Source organism: Culex pipiens, chromosome 3, assembly GCF_016801865.2.
Source record: "Culex pipiens pallens isolate TS chromosome 3, TS_CPP_V2, whole genome shotgun sequence".
Lineage (NCBI taxonomy): Eukaryota > Metazoa > Arthropoda > Insecta > Diptera > Culicidae > Culex > Culex pipiens.
In genome coordinates, this window is record NC_068939.1 from 124437598 (window position 1) to 124449356 (window position 11759).

General features: G+C 43.4%; 2 long non-coding RNA genes across 2 annotated transcripts; both read left to right on the forward strand.

The window, feature by feature from the left end:
* Positions 1–1461: 1461 nt before the first annotated feature.
* LOC120412924 (uncharacterized) lies at positions 1462–2640 on the forward strand. The gene is made up of 3 exons (XR_008212649.1): positions 1462–2246; positions 2305–2419; positions 2482–2640. It is a non-coding gene; the product is annotated as an uncharacterized LOC120412924 (long non-coding RNA).
* Positions 2641–10632: 7992 nt separating this feature from the next.
* Positions 10633–11143, forward strand: LOC128093638 (uncharacterized). The gene is made up of 3 exons (XR_008212651.1): positions 10633–10773; positions 10831–10945; positions 11008–11143. It is a non-coding gene; the product is annotated as an uncharacterized LOC128093638 (long non-coding RNA).
* The last annotated feature ends 616 nt before the right edge of the window (positions 11144–11759 follow it).

Genomic DNA, 11759 nt, shown 5'->3' on the forward strand with positions numbered 1-11759 from the left:
TCAACCTTCACCGCGAAGCTGTTGTACAGGGAGTGGAGCTGTTACGGGGACGGGGACTGGAGCTTTGCCATAGACTCTGAAATAAAGTTGACCTGCGAACCGTTGTCCAGCAGGACTCGGTTCGGCACAGGGGTGTGGGTGGGTGTGGGGTTTCACTTCGCATCGGTTGTCGACGGCGACTGTTGTTGGCTAGCGGGTTGGGCCACTGGCGCCGGGTTCTTTCTTTGGTGAGGCAGCGCTCTTCTGCGGTGTGAACTTCGTCACAGGTTCAGCCTTTGCTTCTTCGTGCAGCAAGGAGTGGTGGCATCTCTCCCAGTTGTGGCCACTGCGCAAACAGTTTAAGCACAGGTTCTTGCTTCGGACCTTCTCTCTGCGCTGGGCCACCGTCAGGCCAGTGAGGTTGGCGCATCGGAAGGTGAGGTGGCTCTCCGCAGACTCCACCCTGGAACTCCGGTTGGGTCGAAGTTGTCGCCGCGTTGGTTGGTTCTCGCCGTTCCGTCAGCTTCTCTTGCTTCTTCTCCACGTTTCGCGCGTTTTTCTCCTTCCCCTTCCGTCGCCGATCGCAGCAACAGTTGCGTTTTGCTTCAGATAGTGGTTCGTCGATCAAAGCAAAAAGGATAGCTTTCTTCCGGAGCAATTTTAAGATTCGTCTAGGCGGAATTCCGTCCGGGATGGTAAATTTTCCATTGATCGAGGGTCTCAAACCCTGAAATTAATTAATTTGACTTGGACATTTTTCCGATCGTTACTGATCGCAGTAGCCCACCAAACACCAACCACCCAAAACAACGTTACCAGGGCCGGCCGTAACCATGGTAGCCATAGTTACGAGAAAATAACAATCTGAGAGGGGTGTAGGTCAAGTGCAGACCCCCTATTCAGCCATACCCGCTTGGGACGTTGGTGAGATTAGACGCTCTTACTAATTTCTCTCTCTCTTACTCATTTCAGATAGCTGGAGAAATGGGCGCCAAGATGTCTCGCCGTAAAGGGCGAAAGGCCGCGGAAGAGGCCACTACGGCCGGGCAGTTAGCCACTCCGGAGATTCGAGTGGACGAAACGGACGTTGACCGGGTTGCGGGTGGCGGACGGGTTGACGGGGGAATCGATTTGGCGGGGGGTGCTTCGGAACCGGATCCGCCGGTTTCGGAAACAAAATTTATTGATTCTTGTTTTGGCCACTCCATTGAACCGGCGGATCCGGGTCCGGAAGCCCCGGTGGTAATTGAAATTTTACTAAATAACCCTTTGGAAAATTCTGCGGCGGTTTCGATTCCGGAACCGTCCGTAGATCAAAATTCTTTGTTGACTGATTTGTCTTTTTCAGGGGTATGCCAGGGCCAAATTGATGAGGTTGTTCCGATACCGGATCCGTCGGTTTCGGAAACAAAATTTATTGATTCTTGTTTTGACCAATCCGTTGAACCGGCGGATCCGGTTGCGGAATCTCCGACGGTAATTGAAATTTCCATAAATAACGTTTCGGCCAATGCTACGGTGGTTCCGATTCCGGAACCGCCTGTAGATCAAAATTTTTCAATGACTCTTTCAGGGGTATGCCAGGGCAAAATTGATGAGATTACCGCTGTTCCGATACCGGATCCACCGGTCACGGAGCAAAATTCAATTGACAATCCTTTGGTTGATTCCGAAAGACCGGTGGATCTGGTTGAGGAATCAACGGTAATCGATTCTGTTGTATTTTTGGAACCTACTGCGGCGGCTTCCACTTTGGAACCGCGCGCAGAACGTTATGTCCGTAAATTTGATTTGTCCATTTCAGACTCTTCGGAGGGAGTTCCGGAACCTCGAAATTTAAAAACTTCGCAAAATTCTAAAAAATCCGCTCGATTTTCAGATTTGGCCCAAGTTAAAGAGTTCACAGTGTCGGAATCTTCAATTCCGACCCTGTACTCGGTTCCGGTGAAAGGTTGCCCGGAAACGGTGCCGGAACTGCCTCCACAAAATTCAAATGAAGTAAAATATTTTTGGTGTTACACCTGTCAAAATTCTCGTACTAATTCTTTGCCCTGGTTGCTGCGATTGCGGTATTCCAAATTATCGATGTATTTGCGCCATTTGTTTTGTAGTTCGATGTTTTGCGCTGTTATTTGTTTGGTAGTTTTTGTTTGAATTGTTTAATGCTTTTTTCTCGTTTCATGAGCTGTTTCTAGTTTTGAGCGTTTCTTGGTTACCGATGATGAGACGATTGGATTGGAGATTTCAGAGTAGACTAAATATTATTGGTAAGTTTTGGATATTTTTTTTTCAAATCAAAAAATTTACTTTATTTGGTTATTACAGATGATGATGACGATGATGGCGATGATGATGACTATATGACGAGCAAGACGATGATGCAGATGATGGATGGGCGAAGATTAGATTCTATGAGATGAATTTTGGATGGATTAGCAAGGTATATTTTTAGATCGTAAATGTTCAACAAATAATTACAAATAAATCGTTTTGATATTTCAGATGCCGAATTACTGGACCGAACGACGATACCGACGGAGAGGCCTTTTTGGAGATCTTGAAGACTGAAGATTTTGTTTTATAATGAAATGTATTATATTTTTGTAATGTATTTTTGCATTGTTTGTAATAAATTTTTTGAAAACAAAATTGTGTTGCTTTATTTAATGAATGTGAGAAATTGATAAATTTCAATTTAATTTAGCTTTTATTTAGTTAGGCTAGTACATATTTTATTTAAAACATTGTTCTCTCGCCTTTTGTTAAGGGTAGAGGGAGGACAAACGAATAAATAAAAACTTTGCTCGAAATTCAATTTTCAATTTTTAAGAAAAAAAAGTATTACATAATGATTTATACATTATAACAGTTATACTTGAGTCTACCAACTGTACGGATTTTTTTTATTATCGTTCATATTTTCGACCCTCTTGACGGATTTTTAACAGGCCATATTTTTGTATGGATGTTTTCGTTTAATACGGATTTGTACGGAATTTAATGATGACAACAACAACTTTTTCAAATTGAATTGCTTTTTTTTTATTTGGCCAATACTTTCGCTAGCGAGAAATATTCATATAATTGTAAATTTAATTTTAAAAGATAAATAAGAAACAAGAAGTTTCATAACGTTATCATACTTTAAACATGTAGTAAAATTTCCTTGTAAATACCAATGAACATGGCAAAAAAAGGGGAGAGCGACATAAACTTTGAAAAATCGTCAGCTGTGTGCTATCTTGTGACATAGACCATTTTGGTCGAAAATGAGTTAATGATGACGTTTTGCTATACTTAACAAACACTACAAGATGCTTTAACCCGATTTTGGAAACTCGCTTCCGTTTCCCGGATATCGCAATACACACTTGTGACATAGACCAATTTATCATCAAAATGATCGTGCACACTTGTGACACGTCATACATGGTGTTGGAAAATGTGGAAAAATTTTCTTGTTTTTCACAAATTTATGTTGATACACCCTTTCTAAAAGCATTACAATCTTTTGTTTTTGAAAATATTCTGATTAAGTCGGTCAAACTATTGATTTAAGCCTATATTAGTTTGTATGGGAATTCTGTGCACACTTGTGACACGTAGTACAATTTTACTTTCGAAACACACTTGTGACACGTGCTTTTCAGATTTTTATTTACATAATTTACTGTATCTTTTAACTGGTGTAACCAAATTAGTTGAAACTTGGAGCGTTTGTTAAGCGATAGTATACGTACCGATTGCTTCGAAAATGTTGGCTCTATCATTCATAGTTTTGAAAATATTTATAATCAAACTTTAAAAACCGATTTTCTCGAAAAGTACGAAAAGTCACAAGATAGCACACAGCTGACGAAATATTTGCAAAGGTCTTACTCTTGGCACTTTAAAATCACATTACAACTTCGAAAAAACAAACAAACCAAAAAACTGAAAATAATAAATAGAAATAATAAAAATATATTGAGCGAAGCCTGGCACCAACTAAATCGCCCACCCAAGTGAGGAAGCTACCACAGCCCTACTGGGACACGGAATTGCAAACGGCGCTGGAGGACAGATGGGACAAGTTCAGAGCATGACGCAGAAAATTAGTCTACGACAGTTACTGCATCTACACGGATGCAAAGCAACATTTCAAGGTTCTAGTCAACAGGAAGCAACGAGAATCGTGGAGGTCACTTTGTGATTCCTTCCATTCCCGAACGTCTGTCCAGAAGCTTTGACGTCTCGGGCGGCGATACAAGAACTGTGCCATTGGAGCGAATCAAGTTCACCTTAACAAGCTACTCGACAAGTTGGCACCCCCATCGACCAGCAGAGAACCCCTGGAATTCAACCAATGCAACTGCAGCTGTACTACGGCCGGAGCTTATTCCACCGTACAGGTTGAGGTGCTAGTAGCGCAAATGCGCCGATTGGGAATTCAGCGAGTGCATTGTCAAGGCTGTGTACAGTCTGTTCAAGGAACGCCTGCTCTACGCGGTTTTGGATGGTAACCCATTTCAACGGGTGACATGGGTTGGACTACCGCAAGGGTCTCCGTTGAGTCCTCTGTGCTTTAACGTCGTGATATTCAGACGACATAACGGTTGCGTGTCGAGGCGCGAACCTCGACGAGAGTATTTGTAACATCCAGACGGCGTAGACGAAGTGGTAGGCAGAATCAACGCATTGGCTTTACCGGTAGCCCCGAGCAAATGTAGTTTCAGACGAGCGGCTGACGACGACAGGACACCGGTTCGATCCGTCGACGGATCACCTGTACCATATCTGCGAAGCATCAATCTCTTGGGGCTGCATCTTACACCAACGCTTTCCTGGCGAAAACATTTTCTTTACGTAAAGCATAGAGCTGCCACCTACACTAACTTCATGCGACCGGTAGCTGGACAGTCCTGGGGTGCTGACCCAGCGGCCTTGTTGACCATCTTCAAATCCTGCATCAGATCGATCCTGGAGTACGCCTCGATCTTCTTCACCGGTGCACCGTAAGCTGATACGATCATCCTCGATCCCATTCAATGGAGCTGCATCAGGATTGCATTAGGATCTACAAAAACGACACACACACGGGTTATCTAGAAGTGCTGAGTGGACTGATGCCATTGAAACATCGGAGAGAAATGACAATGAAGATTGTTTAGCGCCGTTTTTCCCTTCTACCATGGTATGAACGATTTGTCAACACGACCTTGGAAGGGCAATCGTCAACGTGGATTCGACGTAACATCCTGCAGTACCGAGCTTTCAGTGGTTGGTTGGGTACGAAAGGCACCCTGCCATGTTTCCAGTTCGACCAAGACACTCGCCGGTCGACCTTTCTGCACATCGAGCTATGCAGGAAGGGTTGCATCAACCTCATTGCTGGCGCCTTGACAAGCAGTGGAAATTATTGCTGGGTCCGGAGCTGGAGAAGACGTTGTGCTAACCGACAGCCTGAGCAGCCTGATGAGTCTCTCCAGCAACCGGGTAAAGCGGTTCATCTCCCATATTTCTGAACGAGGCGCTACTGTCACTTTCATGTGGGTCCCCGCACACCGGGGTGTTCCATTGAATGAGGCAGCGGATCGTGCGACAAACCAAGCACGGATTACTGTGGTGGTCCAGTGCTGGTGGAACAGAATATTACAAACTTATACTAGCCACGACATTAGTTTCCCTGCCCTCATTGGCAGATGGACTGGAATACTGGAACCAAGGGAAGATTCTAGACTGGCCGTGGGTGTTAGAAAGAAGAACTAGATGACGACTCTTTCACTAAATACTAACTTTATTAAAAACTAAATAACAGCGAGTTGTCACAGAGTAATTATTGGTTACTCTGTGGAGTTGTGTTTGCAACTAGTTGTTATCTCAACTAGACCTTGATGTTCTCTTTTCGATCTATCAGTTCTTCTATGATTCCAAAATATCGATTTTGTTTTTTTTGCAGTTAGTTTTCTTCAGTTAGTTTTTCATTAGTATAACTCGCCTTAAAACAAACCGTCGTTTGCACCGGAAGCAGAACAAGATCGCGCCCCAGCAACTGGACATCGAGTTGCGGCTGAGGACAACAACAACTAGCTTAGCCAGACAAAAACCCTACACAATTCCCCTCCCCTTCCCACGTCTTGTCTTTTAACATCAATCCTTTTCCCTACTAACCCCGAAAAGGCCGCGGGTAATCGGCTCCCCTCCCACTAACATTTGCACACAAGATTCTCTGGAATAACTCTTAGCTTTAGGAAAAATGTTATTACAAAAGCCGACTCGGTCCTAACCGGGTCCCAGTACCGAAAAGGACCTTATAAAACCTGCAATGATTCATCTCCTCCACACGTTTTCGCGCGTTTTTTTCCGTCGCCGATCGCAGCAACAGTTGCATTTTGCTTCAAATGGTGGTTTTTCGATCGAAGCAACCTGGCTGCGGTGACAGAAAATGGTGCCAATTTTTCTACGACCGTTAAAGAGTATACATCTGGGGGAAGACCCAGCGGAGCAGGTTTGATGTCCAGGATCGGGAGGACAGCCAGCTTGGTAAGAAGCCCCCGGACCGTAGTGCTGCCAACTCTCTCGTCAGTCGTTCGGACGGGGCCATCGGGCTCTGGGTAGGTCGTCTGTGTCGACCGTCCGTCGAGCAGCCAGAACTGGCTTCTCAAGATGGCAAGCAAGGCCGGACACTGGAGCAGCCCCGCGTGCAGGTGCTCCTCGAGGTAAGCTCGGATAATCAGGTCCGTGACCCGATGCTTGAGTAGAATCGTCAGTTGATGTTTCGTCCCAAATGGCAGCTCCGATTGCTGCACTCTACCTCCTACTCGGAGAAGGCCGTTGTCCAGGAAGGGTGACAGACACTGGAGCTTTCCGGCCGAATCGTTCTCGGCCAACTGCTGTATCTCCTGGGACACTACGTCGTGCTGCACAACCTTCGTCGTTCTGGGAGATGGCGGAGCGTGACATCTTGGCCGAGGCATCGAAAATGACCCACAACTCGGTCGTTGAGCTCGAGGGGCGGAGAATGGCATGGTGAGGCAAGAAGTAGCGGCCAAGGTTAGGTGAGTCACCGGTTTCATCAACCGTTTCGCAGTGCCCCAGGAATTGGTATTCTTGAATAAACTCACCGTATTGTTTCCGCAGATCCGGGTCTCGGTTGAGTCGCTTCTCCAGCGACAGAAAAAGGTGAAGCTGCGGTTGTCGTCGAGTCTGGCGACGACGAGGCGGAACGGCAAGCGATAGGGTCCCACCTTTGAGTGGAGCGGAAGTGTGGCCGTATGGCTGTCCTGTGGACCAGGAACGGTGTCCCCGACCTCGCCTGCGATGACCCAACCCAGGTAAGTCTCGCGCAGATCCGGTAGGTTGTTCCCCAACTCAATGTGTCTACTTTTCAGGAGCCTGAAGAACATGGACAATCCGAGCAGCAAGTCGATGCGGTCCGGAGTCTGAAGGCGGGATCAACGACGACGACGGAATCAGCCCAGTCACATTAGCCACGATCAAGCACTCAACCTTCACCGCGAAGCTGTTGTACAGGGACTGGAGCTTTGTCATAGACTCTGAAATAAAGTTGACCTGTGAACCGTTGTCCAGCAGGACTCGGCTCGGCACAGGGGTGTGGGTGGGTGTGGGGTTTCACGTCGCCTCGGTTGTCGACGGCGACTGTTGTTGGCCAGCGGGTTGGACAACTGGCGCCGGGTTCTTTGGTGGGGCAGCGCTCTACTGCGGTGTGGACTTCGTCACAGGTTCAGCCTTCGCGGCGTTGTTAACACTTGCCACACGAGTTCTTTGACGAGCCTCTCTCCCAGCTGTGGCCACTGCGCAAACAGTTGAAGCACAGGTTCTTGCTTCAGCCAGTGAGGTTAGCGCACCGGAAGGTGTGGTGGTTCTCTCCGCAGACTACACACCGGAACTCCGGTTGGGTCGAAGTAGTCGCCGTGTTGGTTGGTTCTCGACGTTCCGTCAGCTTCTCCTGCTTCTTCTCCTCCACACGTTTTCGCACGTTTTTCTCCTTCCTCTTCCGTCGCCGATCGCAGCAACAGTTGCGTTTTGCTTCAGAAGGTCAAAGCAACCTGGCTGCGGTTGAAGACGTTTTTTTTCAAATTTTCCATCGACCATTGCCTAGCTCTCGACCTGGTTAGCTTTCTTCCGGAGCCATTTCTAGGCGGAATTCCGTCCGTGAGGGTAGATTTCCCATTGATCGAGGGTCTCAAACCCTGAAATTAATTAATTTGACATGAACATTTTTCCGATCGTTACTGATCGCAGTAGCCCACCAAACACCAACCACCCAAAACAACGTTACCAGGGCCGGCCGTAACCATGGTATCCATAGTTACAAGAAAATAACAATCTGAGAGGGGTGTAGGTCAAGTGCAGACCCCCTATTCAGCCATACCCGCTTGGGACGTTGGTGAGATTAGACGCACTTATTAATTTCTCTCTCTCTCTCTAATTTCAGAAAGCCGGAGAAATGGGCGCCAAGATGTCTCGCCGTAAAGGGCGAAAGGCCGCGGAAGAGGCCACTACGGCCGGGCAGTTAGCCACTCCGGAGATTCGAGTGGACGAAACGGACGTTGACCGGGTTGCGGGTGGCGGACGGGTTGACGGGGGAATCGATTTGGCGGGGGGTGCTTCGGAACCGGATCCGCCGGTTTCGGAAACAAAATTTATTGATTCTTGTTTTGGCCACTCCATTGAACCGGCGGATCCGGGTCCGGAAGCCCCGGTGGTAATTGAAATTTTACTAAATAACCCTTTGGAAAATTCTGCGGCGGTTTCGATTCCGGAACCGTCCGTAGATCAAAATTCTTTGTTGACTGATTTGTCTTTTTCAGGGGTATGCCAGGGCCAAATTGATGAGGTTGTTCCGATACCGGATCCGCCGGTTCCGGAAACAAAATTTATTGATTCTTGTTTTGACCAATCCGTTGAACCGGCGGATCCGGTTGCGGAATCTCCGACGGTAATTGAAATTTCCATAAATAACGTTTCGGCCAATGCTACGGTGGTTCCGATTCCGGAACCGCCTGTAGATCCAAATTTTTCAATGACTCTTTCAGGGGTATGCCAGGGCAAAATTGATGAGATTACCGCTGTTCCGATACCGGATCCACCGGTCACGGAGCAAAATTCAATTGACAATCCTTTGGTTGATTCCGAAAGACCGGTGGATCTGGTTGAGGAATTAACGGTAATCGATTCAGTTTTATTTTCGGAACCTACTGCGGCGGCTTCTACTTTGAAACCGCCCGCAGAACGTTATGTCCGTAAATTTGATTTGTCCATTTCAGACTCTTCGGAGGGAGTTCCGGAACCTCGAAATTTAAAAACATCGCTAAATTCTAAAAAATCCGCTCGATTTTCAGATTTGGCCCATGTTAAAGAGTTCACAGTGTCGGAATCTTCAATTCCGACCCTGTACTCGGTTCCTGTGAAAGGTTGTCCGGAAACGGTGCCGGAACTGCCTCCACAAAATTCGAATGAAGTAAAATATTTTTGGTGTTACACCTGTCAAAATTCTCGTACTAATTCTTTGCCCTGGTTGCTGCGATTGCGGTATTCGAAATTCTCGATGTATTTGCGCCATTTGTTTTGTAGTTCGATGTTTTGCGCTTAGAGGGTGACGATTCTCGAGATTTTCAATTTCCCGGGAATCGAGAGTTGAACTTGGCTATTTCCCGGGAATTCCCGGGACCCGGGAGTTTTTTTTTTACTACGCCAACAGTGTCAAAAATTTCAAATGAAAAGTAATAAATGTGTTTCTTTTAAATGAATTCAGTTACTGTTAATTCATACTAATTCTATGAAACGTTAATTTGAACAGCCTCATTGTTTTGAGGAACTCGAGGAACTATATAAAACTTTTGATTATTTTTTTCTGAATCTGCAAAAACTAAATCGTTTCTTGAGTTTTTTAAGACTCAAAATTGTAGTTTAAAATATATTTACGAATCTTAATTCGCACTGAGTGATTTTTCAAAGGGTTCACAAACTTGTTATTAGATTTTTGTAAAAAAATAACTAATATAGCTTATATATAATTTACCACTATCGGGAATTTTGCATTATGATAAACAACGACTCAAAACAACAAATTAAATTGTTTTTTTTTTAATTTTTTAGTTCAACATTAAATATTCATTGAAAAAATATTTACAGTTATCAGGAAAACCCAAATGTTCACAAAAAACTAGATTGGATTGCTATGCTCAAGAGAAGATATGGAAATTGAACTTAACTTGAAAAAGCTTTTCCCTTTTACAAATAATTAGAAAAAATAATATTTGAAAATAAAACATTTGATTTCATACCTGGGGTGTAACTGCTAAATAATTTTAGGGGTAAATTTTTGGGTCCACCTTTTTTTGGCTTCTCTAAATTATAGTTATTGGAATTTTTGACAAGTTAAAATTTACACTTTCTGAATAAGAAGATTAGAGAAACATTGGTTTATTCGAACTTGAACATCGAACATTGGACATTCAATGTTCTAAACAATTTTGAATTTTTTAAATGTTTTTTTTCTGATTAGTTCACATAATTTTGCTTCGATATTTATAAGTTTAAATTTCCCGGGAGTCTCGACCGAATTTCCCGGGAATCGAGAGGTCCAAAAATGGTCAATTTCCCGGGAAATTTTTCCCGGGAATTCCCGCTCGTCACCCTCTATTTGCGCTGTTATTTGTTTGGTAGTTTTTGTTTGAATTGTTTAATGCTTTTTTCTCGTTTCATGAGCTGTTTCTAGTTTTGGCGTTGCTTAGTTACCGATGATGAGACGATTGGATTGGAGATTTCAGAGTAGACTAAATATTATTGGTAAGTTTTGGATATTTTTTTTTCAAATCAAAAATTTACTTTATTTGGTTATTACAGATGATGATGACGATGATGGCGATGATGATGACTATATGACGAGCAAGACGATGATGCAGATGATGGATGGACGAAGATATGATGATATGAGATGAATTTTGGATGGATTAGCAAGGTATATTTTTAGATCGTAAATGTTCAACAAATAATTACAAATAAATCGTTTTGATATTTCAGATGCCGGATTACTGGACCGAACGACGATACCGACGGAGAGGCCTTTTGAAGATCTGGAAGACTGAAGATTTTGTTTTATAATGAAATGTATTATATTTTTGTAATGTATTTTTGCATTGTTTGTAATAAATTTTTTGAAAACAAAATTGTGTTGCTTTATTGTGTGAATGTGAGAAATTGATAAATTTCAATTTAATTTATTTTTTATTTAGTTAGGCTAGTACATATTTAATTTAAAACATTTTTCTCTCGCCTTTGGTAAAGGTGGAGGGAGGACAAACGAATAAATAAAAACTTTGCTCGAAACTCAGTTTCCAATTTTTAAGAAAAAAAGTATTACATAATGATTTATACATTACAACAGTTATACTTGAGTCTACCAACTGTACGGATTTTTTTTCTCATCATTCATATTATCGACCCTCTTTATAGATTTTAACAAGCCATATTTTTGTATGTATGTTTTAGTTTGATACGGTTTTGTACGGAATTGAATGATGGCAACAACAACTTTTTCAAATTGAATTGCTTTTTTTTATTTGACCAAAGCTTTCGCTAGCGAGAATTTTTTATTTAACTGTAAATTTAGTTTTAAAAGATGATTTAGAAAATTGTTCGGTTTTTCATTTCAAATTTCTTACAAAACATATTTATCCAATAAAAGATCTCAAGTCAATCCAATGCTTTGAAAACCTAAAGAAATCTAAATTAACAAATTGTAAAATTTAACCTTATGCTAAATTTGAACTTTT